Source organism: Buteo buteo, chromosome 5, assembly GCF_964188355.1.
Source record: "Buteo buteo chromosome 5, bButBut1.hap1.1, whole genome shotgun sequence".
In the NCBI taxonomy this organism is placed as follows: domain Eukaryota; kingdom Metazoa; phylum Chordata; class Aves; order Accipitriformes; family Accipitridae; genus Buteo; species Buteo buteo.
In genome coordinates, this window is record NC_134175.1 from 40589609 (window position 1) to 40604900 (window position 15292).

Here is a 15292-nt window from a genome sequence, read left to right on the forward strand (position 1 = left end):
CTGGATTTGTGTTTTTGCGCCCGCGCTGTTTCTCACATCCAGCCGTGCCCGGGTCATTTCTGGCACCATCTTGGCGAAGACCCAGCGCTGCTCCCTCCGTTTGGAGACCTTGCGTTCCGTTCCTCCCTGCCCGCCAGTCGCGCAGATGGCGGCGAATGGCTGCCGGGAATGCTGTGGTTCGGTTTGATTTCACCGGACGACAGCCTGGACAGGCTGGGAGGCGTTTTCTAAAATGTGGTAAAGAGGCAGGTCCTCACGCGGGTGTCCGTGTCTGCTCTGGAGGGGCAGGACCCTGGGTTTCGGCGGTGACCTCCTCACGAGAGCCGCCCCTCCTCGGGGCAGCTGATGGGCAGCGAGCATAGGAGCCGGTCAGGGGCTGTGTCCCAAAAGGGGGGATCGTGTTTAATCTCCTTATCCAGGACATGACAGCTCAATAGTCCTTGATGCCTTGGGAGACCTGTTTATAGAGAGATCTGTGCTCATGTCCTGTAAGCTTTGATTAGGGCAGGGGAAAAGGAGCCAGCGGGGATGTGAGCGGAGGCTGTAGTGACTGTGGGGCCAGAAGGGTTTCTCCTGGTCCCTGAAATGCACCATCCCCATGGGAGGTGAGGAGCAGCCTGATGGGGTTTGTGGTCCCACGGCAGCCCTGAAATCTCTCAACTCACATCTGTAACGCAGGTCTCAGCCATCAGCTGAGGAACAGGTCTCAGGGCACTTGGTGTAGGGGAACCCGTAAGGGACGGAAACATTTTGCAAGAAGAGCAACGGAAGAACAAATAGGGCTCATCACTTAAAAAACTCTCATTTGACCCCTGGGAGCCCCATTGCTGTCCGGCCAGGGTCAGTGCTCACCCGGCTTTGCAGGGGCTGTTTGTAGAGCTGTGCTTTTTCTGGAGAGGTGTGAGTGGGGGGAACAGTCCCCGGGAGGCAAGTAACACAGACAGCGGCAGCCAGAAGATCTGTGGAGTCCCACAGCTACCAGGGCTTTATTCCGCTTCCAAAATGCTGGGGGAAAAAAATGATAGGGCATTCCCCTGGATCCTACCAGAAGACAAGTCCTTGTCTTTTTGGCTGGCAGTCAGTTTGACTGGGTGTTTAAAGGGGCAGAGCAGCTCCTTCCATGCTGCATGCAAAGGGGAAAGACAGAGCAGGTTGCTAACATGGGAATTGTGGGGGGCTAAGAGGGGCTGAATGAAATTGTTTTGCTCTTGCGTGCAAGTACATGCAAAAATTGTAGAAAAAAGAAAGACAGATTAATAAAAAAAATATTCTGGGAGATAGTTAATAAGCCAGAGCTCTGGCTAATAAAGCACATACTGACTTCTGAAAGGGGCAATATTCAAAACAGTGGTTAGAAGGGAGGATGGCAGATGCTCAGATGTTTGGCACAGGTTATTTGTGTACGCCGCTCAGTGCTCCCCTTTACTCCTCACGACAAGGATTGGGTGTACTGCATCTGCCCTGGGGCTCCACAGCAGTTTCTTCAGTGGGGTCATGAAGCAGGGTCTTCTCCAAACACCACCGCGAGCTCACCAGCTGGTGCTATGTACCTGTGAATCATAACTCCCAGTGATGGGAGCCAGTATTTTATCATATTGGGCTTGTCCAATTGATTAATCCTGGCCAAGTGTACAGTGGTGGCAGATCATGTTTCAGTTCATCTGAGCCGATATTAATAATCCATCGTCTTCCCTGTGACCACGTTTGTCTGTCAGTGGACAAGAGTGTCCTGCTTAGTGTTTGGGTAGAGTTGTTGGCAAACACCTATTGCCCTTCTTCTTTGGGATCCTTCACCTTCTCAGCAGCACGTCTCACAAAAACGACTTGTGAGGCACTGGAGAGAAAACTTGGTTGCTGGTCTTAGAAGAGGAAACACAGTGTTCTTTGAAACTACCTGGGCATTGCACTGAAGGGTGCCTTTGCGGCTGGTGAAGCACCAAAGCTGAGCAGCCAACTGCTTCTTGGCTCTGGGAGTTTTTTAGGGTCAAGGGAATGTCACTTCTGTTTGGCTCTTTTCCAAGTGCCCTGAACTACGATACAACCACAATGGGAAAATTTGCACCAGCTGTGGAGTTAGTCTCTCAACAATTTTTCTCCTTTAATTTTATCTGCAAACATCTTAACCTCCCTCATCTCCTGCCCTCTCCTCCTCTAGTTTTTGTTCTGATTCTCTTTTTTTCTTCCTCTTCTCTCCTCCAGTTTCCGCTCTGGAGGTCATAACATAGTGCTCACCCTCCTCGCTTGCAGACGTCCAGTGTGAAATCATCCAGAACATTGTGGTGGAGCTGGGCTAGAACATACTTACTGGTTGTGTGGTTCTTGTTCAATAGGTTGGGTGGACTCTGTGGGCACAATTGAGCCTCTAGAAAATTGTACTTTATCCTGATGGTACAGAAATCCATCCTTCTGTTTAAAGTAAACAACTCAAAAAGAATGCATGTGCATACTTTCACTCTAGAAAATTATGGGATATGTTTAGAAGAAAAATTGTGTCACTGAGTTTTGGCTTTATGATTAATGTGATTGGTGCCTGACGGAGAGCCCCCAATTCATCAAGCCCATATTTTAGCTGTCTGCTGTCTTGCCGGTACCAAATTTATCTAATTACACGAACATTGCACAGCAAATTAAGTGTAGTCTCATTTGTTGCTAACTATGGGGTCTTATTATCTGCCTGCTGCATTATGTCAAAGGTTTGTTTCCTGATTGCTCGATGTGACATGGCAGTACATTCCCCTTCATCACTGTTTGCATTTGGCTTAATGAGAACATACGTTATTTTATCCTAACTGGACGGAACTCATCCCCAAGGCTGTCTTGAACAGGACCACCTGTGGGACCCTTTTCTTGAGAATATGGAAAACTCAAGTAATAAAAGACCCACATGCCAAAACAGGGGCCTGAAAGATTTGCTGCATTTCTGCTCACTGTTGTCAGTCTTTATGTCTCAGTGATTTCCTTGTTAAGCAGCATGACAAATAATCTTCAGGACTTGAGTCTTCTTTCAAATCACTGAGCATTTATTATATACATCCAGAAGCAGATCATGTTGGTATTTCCTTGAAGTATACTTCTAGAGCTTTTTTAGGGTGTTTCAGTGTTTCTCCAGTTACTAGGACAACTCACTTTTTTGTACAAACTCTGTTGTTTTTATTTATTTGGTGATATATTTTTTGGACATCTTTCATTTTTGGACATCTTTTTTTTTTGGCATTAAGAACAATTTGGCAGAATCATGGTGCTTGCTTGGCTTGTCTAGAAAAAGAAAGTATCTCATTCAGATGATCCTTGAGCTCTCTGCAGTGCAAACCAACAGTAATATTGTGGATTCAAGGCATCGTCCTGGATTCTGGTGCTTGTGAGTTTGTGGTCATGTGGAGGACAGGGGGAGAGGCAGGACTGGAGCTCAATGGACACTGTAAAAGGATGTAGTGCAGAATGGAGTAAAACTGAATATGGGATGAAATCTATTGCAGGAGTGTAGAATTAAAGCAGAATGAATAAATGAAATTGTATTGGTACATGTAAATTGTATGAAGCACCACTTCCACAAAACAACATTCGTTTAATATTAAGGTTGCAAACTACAGTACTCAAAAGCTAAAATATGACAGAAAAATAAATTTGGAGATACTGACTCCAACATTGTACACTGTGACGACAATGCATTAAATCACAGAGTCACATGCTGCTTTTCCCTGGGATCCTCACCTCTTCCACAGCACAGGATGGCCCAGGCTCTGTGGAAGAGCAGTGGTGGGTGTTACACGCGTTTTCTGCATGCAGCTTTTATTGATTTGTCAGAATTTCACTCTGCACTGTTAGTTGTAGGCAGAACATAGATCAGCTTTGAAAGTCATCTGCCAGGGTGTTTCAGCAGGTTCAAAGCTGAACCAAACAAATTCACTTAATAAGCTAGAACAGGTCTTTTTCTAACAAAGGGGATATTTTGTATTTGAGCAAGCTTCTTCACAAAAGCCTACTCCACTGGCGCCTGGTCTCTGCAATAACTCCATCCACTTTAAACCAAGGGGACTCTTAGCGTCAGCTTTGCAAGATCAAGCCCTTGACTACAGAGGAAAGCTGCTGGCAGATATGGCAGGTGATTACTGATAGCACCCTTCCACTCCCCATTTTTAGGTGTGCTTAGCTACTCTCAACTTTTTTTTCTTTAAAAGCACAACAAAAATAACTGAAAACTCCTTAGCTCAGCTTAAAAGTCCCTGCCAATGCAAGAGCCTTCAGGGCTAACCCTTGTAAACAGCATGCCTAGGCTTGACTCAGCAAGAAGCTTTTTAACAGTAGCTCCTAAACTGTGGTTAAAACCCATCAGGCATTACGCAGTGTAACAAACAAAAGCAGCCTTGTTTTTCTACCGACATCCTGGTGGTGTTTCAGGATGCAGTTCTGACATTATTTATTAACAAAATATTGTTGTTGCTTTTCTGTCCACACATGAAAATAGTAAAAAAACCCCATAGCTGATAGTCACAAATTCCATGGCTTTCATGAGGACTGAATTGTCCCAAAGATCTAAACATAGACAAGACTCCGTCTCCATGATAATGTGAAGTTGCCCTTAATTTGCCTCTGGTAGGGAGTTTATCTGGTTTAATCATGGATCGTTCTCCATTTCCCTGAGATCTTAATATATTACAGATTTTCCCTGATACTCAGCCTACACTTTTTTTCTTTATCTGATCCTATTACCCCTCCTTGTTGAAGTTTGTTTTCTTCTTACTATGTTAAAAATTACAGAATACCTCTTCAGGACCAGTTCCAACGTTTCTGAGCTGTTTAGGCAGGGTAATTCACAGGTAGGCAAGGTGACTGGTAAACTTCTCATCATAAAAAGACTATGTCTCAAGTGTTTACAAATTTGCCAGATTTAATGTCGAACCCAAGATTTTCCATGCTGGATATCTGTTTCAGGCTGGTTTTCTCTTTCCTTTGTTGTTTTTGTGAGATTCAGCCAAGGGAGGCCAAGTGGGGTTAAGGGAAAATATGTTGTTTAGCCATACGAAAAATAATCATCATCATCTTATAACTGTGCTTTGAGAAACACCAGTGTCTCTTGCTTTAGAGTCGGAATTTGCTATTGTCACAGATGTGCCTTTTGCTGTTCCTCTTTTAAAAAAACACACGCAACCCCCACCCCTCAATTTTGCTGGATACAAATCCTTTGAAAAATCTCACTTCCAACACATTCAGTGAAGGGGTGTTGGAGTTTTGCAGCAAAATTTTCCAAGTGCCCCCATGGCCCTGACCGTGCTCCTGCCAAGCCCAGCCAGGGCTTCCCTGCCAGTGCTCCTTGTTTTCCACCAGGGTCTCTCGGTTGTCCCCTCCACCCAGGGTAATTCATGACCACAGCCGACAGTGGAGGGGAGCCTGTTGCATCTCACGCTCACGGAGCCGCCTTTGTGCACTATCGGGTGTCCGTAAAGTGCCTTTGGTTAACCTCCACGGGACAGGGCTCCCACGAGGCTGCAGCTTTGATCTCATCAGGCGGTTTAGGATGGGACCCCAGGTAGTGGTTGCTCCTGCAGCAAGGATGCCGCTCAGTTGAGCCACAGAACGTACACGCCGATAAAACCTGTGTGTTTTCATATTTACTTTGCTACCGGCGTAGAAAATCTTTGGCAGGTCGTGATTGATGGTACTGTGCTGCTTTGGAGATAGAGCGAGCTCCCTCCGGAGTCAAAGCAAACAGCTGCTCAGAGAGGCCTTCTTATGTGTTTTGCAAAGTTTTATGACTTTCACCAAATAGATACATTGCTCATTTGGGAAACAGGTTTGGGGGCTCCCACATCCAATTTATTCTGTCCCCTTCTTTCCCACATGCTTCTTTTATTTATTTAAGAAAATAAGAATGTGTGAGTATGCGATGGTTTGCAGAGGCTGGTCCCCTCCAGAAGGCTGGTTCAAACCTCTCCCTGGTCTGTAATTAAGAGGAGTGTGTTGCTTTTAGGTGGCTCTTTGGTAACTTACAGGAGGTGATTTGGGGGACTGTCAATACGGATCTCACTATAAAACTACCAGGATTAATACTTGATGGTCACTTGATCCATCTCCAGGAGACCACAGATTAAATACTGGGCTCCTGCTGTCCTGTTTGGGGAGCTGCAAAAATTACTTTAATTCCATCTGTGCTTTAGTTTTCCCATCTCTAAAATGCCATTACGGTAATACTCACTCTCCTGATGTTTTGAGAGCTAAGAAAAGTCAAGAGCTTTCTTGATGAGTCTGTGACTCATTCAGCTCCCCAGAAGGGGCTTGTGGTATGTTTTCAGGCATCAGAAAGAAGTACACAGCGCTACCTACTTGTGCAAAAACTAAGAAGGTACATGCTTAACATCTTCTGACCTCAGTGGGAAGACAGGCTGATCAGGTCTTCTGAAAATGGGGCAGACATAATCCAAAACACTCATCAGGGCTAGAATGTTTCTGTAGGTTTTTCCAATCTGATAAAACTAATTCTATGGAAAAACAACCCAGCCAACCGAACACAAAATGCACGCCACAGCTTTCTCTTTTGAATCTTGTTAACAATTTTCAAGCATTTTCCATTATGAGAGAGATTTGCACATCTATGCTGTTCCTTAAATTGAGGATAGTTTCATCATATGTGTTTAGTTAAATAGCATTCAGAATACTTTAAAAAACTCAAATCTGAAGTCCAGAGGGACCTGAAGGTGCATGGTTTCAGAGTCACTAAACTATGCAGTGAGACACAGACTGGATTTAGAAACATTTAGGTTGGATCTTCAGTTGCTTGACTGCCGACGGCATTGCCCTGGCGTGAGGGGCCTCGGTGAGCTCAGGTGGAGTCGTGCCCATTAGAACTTAGTGAAGGTCCAGGCCACCGAATTGCTGGTTCTGTGACACCAAAACTTACTGAATGAAAAACTGCAGCTCTAATTTAGTCTAATCAGTGCCAGAAGTGTAAAAATGGCTAGGAGGTTTTAGTTTTGAGAGCAAGAGTCTGATCTCTGAGGTCTTTTATGTAAACCTCTGGCATGTGTTCGTTTAATATGATGTCACTCTGTAATCCACCATTGCTTTTAAATGTCATTCTCAGAGCTTCATGTCAGCGAGTCTTAAGTGATAATCCCTTTGTTTACCTCACTTTATAGTAGATTAGAAGTGACTTCATGCTTCCACCTTATCCGCTGTTAAGCTTGTGCTTTAGGAAAAATTTATTTGAACTCTATTCTCCTGCTGCTTTCATAAAAGTTTCTAAACAGAGAGTGCAGGTCTTTCAGAAGCTATCTCAATGGTATTGCCCATTCTCCATTGCTTTCAGCATCCTGTGAAAATGGATAAAAGTTCAGTGCCAATCCCCTGCCCTTTTAAACTCCAGTGTTACGAATTTGTTTCTCAAGTTTTCTCTCAGCTAAATGTGGAGCACTGCCCCTCCTGGCCTCTCCTTTTTCTTAATCCTGAATAAATCCCCTCTCTATATGACGTTTCACCTCTCACCAGCTTCTTACAGTCATGAGGACAAGCGATGATGAGACCTGTCGTGGTGTTTTGCTCCTTTGTAGCACTTTCTCCTGTACAGCACAGGGTTGTGCAGGTTTCACCTTTCTGGTCCTGTATCTCCTGGTTGAACTTCTGCTCTACCCTGTAGCAAATCCGTTCTCAGTATAAAAAGCTCTCCATGCAGGTCACCTTCCTAGTCCACCTTCTTTTTTTTCTCTCCCTAAATTTCACCCTTCTGCTCCTAGCACACCTCCTTCTGTAACACATCCCTCCAGATACTTGCTGCATGTTGTCATATCCTTCCTCCCCGCACTAATGAACTGGCCAGGCTGCAGCCTGCAGCATATACTCAAGTAGCAGTCTGCTCAGTCTCCTCATTTTCACTGTGTTTCTCTGAAATCCTTCCAGTGTGTGTGGAGATAAATGGACAAAACCCATCCATCCCACTGGCTTGTGAAATGAAGCCTGCGGCACATCACTTTTCAGGTACTGGTTTATCTGGGTTCCCAACTACCAGTGGCCATGGGAAGCAAATAACACAAGGTGCTGAGAGATAAAAACTAAGGGCAGGAATGCTGGCTTGTGATACTGGAAGAAAAATGTAGGATTTTTAATGTCCATACAGAGCGGAAATTTTCAAATCCCATCCAAAAGTTCCCCCCACGCAACAAAGAGCAGAGAAGTCAATTTACGCTGGAAGGATGAAGGACTGAGTCAACTCTGCTGGGATTAGAACATGTGGTTCGAGGGATCCTAGGTATTTCGGGTCTGATTCTCGGACCACCCAGATGGCTGGGGGGAAAGGAAAAAAAAATAATACTAATAAAAAAAGGACCCTGTTTGGCAGAACTATGGATCTGGATACCCTGGCTGCAGCTAACACCGTGCACACACATCTGCACAGACCAAAAGGCAGAACTCGGTGCTGTTACTCTGGCAGGTCTCGGATCTGCAGAGCGCTTCTGCAGGAATGCATGCATTTAAGTGGGCTTTCTAGATCCCTGGCTTCGACACTAAACCATGTATGTATGTTTTTCTTCTGTGTGCCAGACCATTTTGAGAATTTGTGATTTTACACAATTTTCTGCCGTGGAGGCTTTTCATGCCTGTTCTTTTATGTTTTACTGTTGATATTAAATAGACAACTAACAGAGCTAAAATTTAGATCATTACTCAAGGGTCAAATTTTAAAAAGTGCCTGTATGATTTCAGATCATAAATCCAACTGTATTGGGTCTGGCTAACAACGTTATTTTGAAAGTGGTTGTTGGGAGTTTCAAAATAATGTTAACTCTTAGGGCCAGCTTGTCAAGCGCTGGTAATGCAAAGGCACAGTGGGGTTTTCAAACATGCTGGATCCCAGTTAATGTCTTACTCCCCCAAACTTCATTGAAACTCAGGACCCCAAAGCCAGCCCTAGTAAAGAAGTTAAGTACCTAAAAATTAGGAAAATGGCTGGAATGGAGTTTAAGAAACACAAATGTATTAATGAGGTGGCTTGTGCATGCTTGGAGTCCAGCATACACACTCAGGTCATACAGCTCCCGTAGGACGGATGGGGATGTTTTCTGCCCTGTCTCCTCTCTGTTGCAGGAGCACGCACATAGTGGGAGGATGTGCTGTGGAAAAGCCATATTCAAGGTTTAGTTGATATCAGTTGGCCAGACTCTACTTCAAGAGCAAGTTTACTGCATTCCCTGTGCTCACTTTATTGGCATGTATGGGGTTGGGTTTTGATATAGTTGATCGTGGTAGCTGATAGTGAAACTGGGAGGTTGTGAGCGTTTTGATGATTTTTTTAAGCTGATACTTGGGGTGGGGGGACACCTTACAGCATGGCAGGAGCCTGGGAGGTAGGAGCTATCCTTTTCCACCCTCTGGGCAGCAGAAGGACCTGTACCATGGTCTCCCCGCTGCTGAGTGCCTGCCATTAGATTAAATGTGAGAGTTAGGCTCCACCACCACCTCCTGCCCTTTCTACTAGTGCAGCAGTGCATCAGCGTGTCCTTCGTACAGGTGGAGCCTCCTCACAGCAGAGGTATTTCTTCCTGCCACAACTCATTTTCTCTCTCTTGTACACCCCTCCCTCCCCGCTCACACATACCCACGTCACTTACAACAGCACTTGGATGCAGTCAGGCATTCCTGAAAAAATACGTTAGGGCTGTATGAAATGCATTTTGAGTTTAAGTCTCACTGAGAAACAAACATGTGTTCCTAAATCCTGTAAGGGCCTTTGAAATATTTTCCTTTCAATCCTGTAAAAGCATCCTGGAGAATAATTTGTCTTATTCCTTCTCTTGCCCCTTCTCGAGAGGCTTTCCTAGCTTGGTTCTGGAGCTACTTATATGGCTTTTGATTTGCAAACCAGCTGCTGGACATGGTACCTGCTGATTGAATGCTTCATCCGAAAGCTTCTTAAAACCCCACAGATTAACCACACATCCCAAATTACCACTGGTAGAGGAAAGACTACCGGAGTGTGGTTAATACATTAAAAATAGGAAAGTTTCAAGCTTACAGCTGCATTAGGGTGATGTTCTTACATGTATATTCTTGTTTGGGGCTATTTGTCTTCACTGTGAGATAAAATACTTGGTTTCATATGCTGTCTTTCATCCCAACTCAAGTGCAGTATGATACTTTACAAGAAAAAACAGGATTGTAGATGACAAAATGCAGGGTGTAGAAAGATAGGGTGGTGAAGGAATTAACACATTCAGTCATCAAATCAGTAAATGAAAGGAAGATCAATATAATGGGGATTAGCAAGGAAGGAGAAGAGATATTTGTAGAAGAGATCTGAAAAGAAATGATGAGCTGATGAGGCAGAGGGACAAACAGAAAGTGATCTAGGCTACAGAACTGTTTTTAAGTCTCTCCCTATTCATGAAAATACCTAAGTATATGCTTAATTAGAAATACCTGCTTAGGTCCATTGACTTCAGAGAAACTTAAATGCATGTTCACATGCTATCCTGGAGAAAGGTGTTCTTCTGAAGAAGCCATAAAATAGAAATGTTTGCTAAATCCTACTTGTGTATTCCTGCTTTAAGAATAGTTTATATTAGAGATTTTTCTTGTGCCAATATGGACTTGGTAGTTGACTTCAGACCTGTTATGGTAATAGATTATTTGCTGGTATTGTCATGAAGGGTTTCACTTCAGTTGTGTTTCTTTAGATAATTTTGGCAAAGTAGAAATCAAGGCCTAATGAAGGGAGACTAGAGCTCTGGTTACTTCCACATAACATTGCTCTAAGTCCAGCATCATCACAGAGATCCCAGAACTGGTGTCAAACAGGCTAATTTGGAGGAGCCTAGCTGCAATGATACCACGTGGACAAAACATCCTGGTGTTTGCTTCTGAGGAAGAGCAAGTTTTCAAGGGATTAACAGTGTTTGACATGCTGCTTTGAGTAACTGATCTCCATTCATGTCAGACAGTGTGGTGGTCCTGCTTGTTTGGAAAGACCCTCAAGGAGCCAACGATGTTTTCAGTTCTTTGGAAGGAACTGAAATGAGAGCCTTGCTGCTGTTTTACCCTGATCACGAGACACCGATTTTGTGATGGCATCCTGTGGCGGTCAGGGTACAGCGTGAGAGTTAGTATATGGTAGGGACCAGGTCAGGGTGAATAACTCTATTATCTGTAGACCAGTGGGAAGGATTTTGCAGTCGGTTCCCAGGGGAGAAATCATATAAAAGTTATTTCTAGTTCTTTCCCTTTTATCCTAGTCCTCCAACCCAACTGTTTCTCTGTAAGAAGTAATAGCAGGAAGTGATGAAAAGTGAGGTATCTGCAAAGTTTTATCCAGTACATTTGAACACTTAAATACTTATTACCTGTTTGTATATTATTTCCAGTAAAAGTCTCGAAACAGAGAAATGATCATAGTGAAATCAGTGTCAGCAGGCCCCAAACCACTTTATTCACTTGAAAAAAATAGAAGACTTCCAAACTCCAAATAAATTTCTAGCCATTTTTGGAAAAGAAATCCTACATGCCCGCATAACCAAACCAATTTTCAGGTTAGGTCGGGAAAGTTCAAACGCTCCTTCAGAGCAGACAGCAATGAGATGACCAGAATGTAGGAGACTAAAATGGAATTGAGCCAGGTTAGGTATTTTACAACCCATGTCTTTTTAAGAGTCCCACAGGACCTTTACCAAGGACAAATGCACTGGACTTTTGGGCTTTAGCGGGTAGGTATGACGGCCATTCTGTATTCCTTGCCAGAGCATCATCACGTGGTGTTGCCTAATGAGTCAGAGGGAAAGGCACTCTCCCACCAAGACCACTTCCTCCGTGTCCTGGGATTTTCTTTGCAAGTCATCTATTCAAGGCCTGGCTAGGTCTTGACCTCTCTTGGCATGTGAGATCTAAACCTGGTATGACTCCAGACTTCCCTCGACCACGTCTGGTTTGAATCCTGTCAGTGCCGAGATGACTGTTACCGCAAGAATAAGAAACTCTTCAAAGAGCTGTTTGTTTGTTTATTTTTTTAAGAGCCGGCTTCTGCCAGATGTGAAGAAGGTAGGACCGCTGTGAGTTGTAGCTTCTTTCCCTTCAGGTCCTGATGTGCTGATGGACCTCAGGATCCTATCAGCCTGGTTTCTCCAGGCTTGATCTCTGCAGAGCAGGGTTTGCATTTCTGGTGAATTATGTGGCAGTTTCTGATAAGGACGGATAGTGAGCAGAGACTTGGGCTTCATTTGTGCACGGGTGTCACATTGCTTTAGGTATGTCACACTGGTGCAGCGTATTGGGTGAGTGACCTTTGCCAGGGTGACTCAGTGAGTAAATGGCACAAACTGAGGGACAGAAAATTCCTCAAGGAGCCTGCGCTGAAGGGCAGATTCTGCTTTCTCCCAAAATCTTGCACTAGATGCAGTGGCTTCCTATCCCTTCATTTGGTTTTAGACTATGTTGCCAAACTGGCCTTTATCCACACTCTGGTTGCTGTGATTGATTTCATTGCTTTGCCTTTCATAAACCCAACCCCAACCCTACCAGCTCTGTGTTCATTGGTGGCTTTTCTCCCAGGCAGGGCAATTTTGTGGTTCACGCATTCACAAGCAAAATTGCTGTGATCTGTGAACTTCCAGTGCAGTAAGGATTTGTGTTTATGTGTGTTTGTGTGTGTATAGTCTTCCTTACTTACCAGTGCAAGGTCTCAGTCTAATCTCCTCCTCCTGTTATCATCCTCAGTGGGTGAAAGCAGGGCTGAAAGATAATCCCCTTGCCTACAGTGCATCATGGTCTGCACTCCCCCGATTGCATCTGAGTTTCAAATGAAAAAGCCTCTGGAGTCCAGGAGCAAACCTTCGATTGAAGGGAACCTGGAGACTTTTAGAAGCTGTTCTTGAAGGCTAAAAGTAGAAGATAGAGATGGTGTAGCCAGAGAATCTGGCATCATTGGGAGTGTCACAAGAGCTTGACAAATATGCCAGTAAAAATCCATGGGTACAATAGCATGAGCTGCATTTATTGTTCATTTTTGGCTCCTCAAACTTTTGTCCTGCTTCGCTGAACAGCAGAATGAGAGCTTTCAAGGGGGACTTGTGTAATTAAAAGTTTATCTCCTACCCATTGGTCCTTACAACTCTTCTTGCACTTGCTCTGTCCCTCAGATACTCTATGACTGAGCTTAGAAAATGGCCTGTGCGTTCTTGTACCTTTTTTTATTGGCTAGAAGCTCTTTTATACCAGGTGTGAATGGTTGTATTAATTCTTACAGCATTCATGAGTACCAAATGTGTACTGCAGTGCTGGGTAAAAGTAATTATTTTGCCATTACATTATGAACAGCTTTAAAACTTGCACTGTAATGTGACGTGCATAAAGGGAATTGTTAATATTAGAAGTTCAGTTCTGGATAGTTGAATTTCCTTGGTTACTAATAATACTATAGATTATTTAAACCATAAAATATTTTTAAAATCCACTTTATTTTCACCTGTTATGTCCTTTGTGTATTTTAACAAATCAAGCCACAGATACAACTAAAAAAAAGCCCAAAACATGCAAAGTGCAGGACCTTAAGTCCTATTTTCAAAGTAAACTCCAAGTCGGAAGTATTTAGACATCAAAATCCCATCAGCAGGGAGCTTACAGCACACTGAAATCAACTTGGGCTGCAAAAGATACTTAAAGGTGCAAAAAGATGACTGATGGGACTTTCTAAAGCTGCTACCACATGGAAAATCTTGCTGCTGGGATTTAGGCATAGCTTTGATTTCCAGGGTTGGTTTGCTCGTCATTGTGTTGTCTAAACAGGTAAAATAATCTACTGCACCTGAGCAGTTCTGTTTTCTCATTCCCAGACCACGGTACAATGGCCCTGTGTTTGCCTTTTCTAAAACTGGAGAGAGTTGTTTAAATAAAATTTTGTGCTGAATTATTAAAGACACTGCAAATGTTTTCATTAAAATTTGAGTATGTTTAATATCCCTTCTCTTGAATTTTAAATAGAACCAATACTTGGTGACTTAATTACCCAGCAATATCTCTTTTTTAGATTTTTTACCTTATTTAATAAAATGAGTGTATTTACATAGTTCCAACCTAAGCACATCTTGTTTTACTGACTAAGTGCATCATTTAAAGGGCACACAATGTTAACACCTTTTGGCTTGCCTAAGACTTTACATCATGTTACACACTGAATCCCACAGTGAACTTCATCCTGCGCAAAAAATAACTCATTTTCTCTATCCTTTCTGATAAAATGTTTTAAAAAACCCCACAACTCTCTGGTCATTTTAAAATGTCCCCAAAACATATGTGCTTTCATTGAGGTTATAGTCAGACTACCTAGAGTATCGTCTCAGACAGACTTTGGCCGCTGTTAGGGAAAGTGATAACTATAATGTCTGAGTGGAGCACCTGCAGTTGGCCATGCAAATACAGCAGCCACCTCTTCCTTAGCTCTGCATAATTTCAGGGCTTGGCAAAGTGTGTAGAAACAGGGCTGGAGGTCTCATCCCTCTCTTCACTTAGATGCCACAACAGGAGCATAAGCTCTTGTTTGGTGAGATGCAAGAGGGGTGTTTTTTGAGGTTGGTGGAGTGATGAGGAACCTTCTGCTTCTGCTCCTGGCCCAGCAGTATGGACCATCACCAGAACTGTTAGCACGAGGAGGATGTCTGGGGGCCTTAGCCAGCACTGATGCTTTAAAAAAAATCCCCCGTTTTTCAGGCAGCACGCCAAAGCCAGCCATGATTCCCTGGAAAGGGGAGGGTAAAGAGTGGCTGTGCCTCTGCTGTTGCTACATTTAGGAAAGAAACAGCTTCAGCGACTTGGTGTCAACATGGTGCTTTTGGGAATTAGATGCAACATCGAAGGTTGGGCTGGGGACATTTAAGGCTCAACTGAGGACTGGAGATTCTGAATTTCCTACCTTTACCCAGCCGACCTTAGTGTTCGGTTACTACCTGAGCTGAAGGAAGGTATGGGGCATCTAAAATTGGCATGGGGTACCGGGCAGGCAGAAAGGCAGGTGAGAGCGGTGGCCAGGGGAAGTGAGGCCACAGCATAGCCATGAGGACGGAGGTCCCTGGAGGGTGGTGGCATCATGATGAGCTGTGCTGTGCTCAGACCTCCTCTCTGGCCAGGCTGGTGAACACCAGACCCACTGGACCCTGACCCAACCGTGGTGGATGCGCAAGGGAGGGCTCTTTCTTCGGCCTCAAAAGGCCATGTGCATGTGTGCATCACTCTCCAGCTAAAACGACAACGACTCTTTGAAATGTTTTTCTGCATTTGCATTTACAAAAGCTGGATAAGCCTTTTTTAAAAAAAAATCTGA

At 44.0% G+C, this 15292-nt stretch overlaps 1 protein-coding gene across 3 annotated transcripts in view; it reads left to right on the forward strand.

Annotated features, from left to right (window-relative positions):
* GLI2 (GLI family zinc finger 2) overlaps nucleotides 1-15292 on the forward strand; it is a 200554-nt gene that overhangs the window by 131292 nt on the left and 53970 nt on the right. The gene's annotated exons all lie outside the window — the stretch shown is intronic.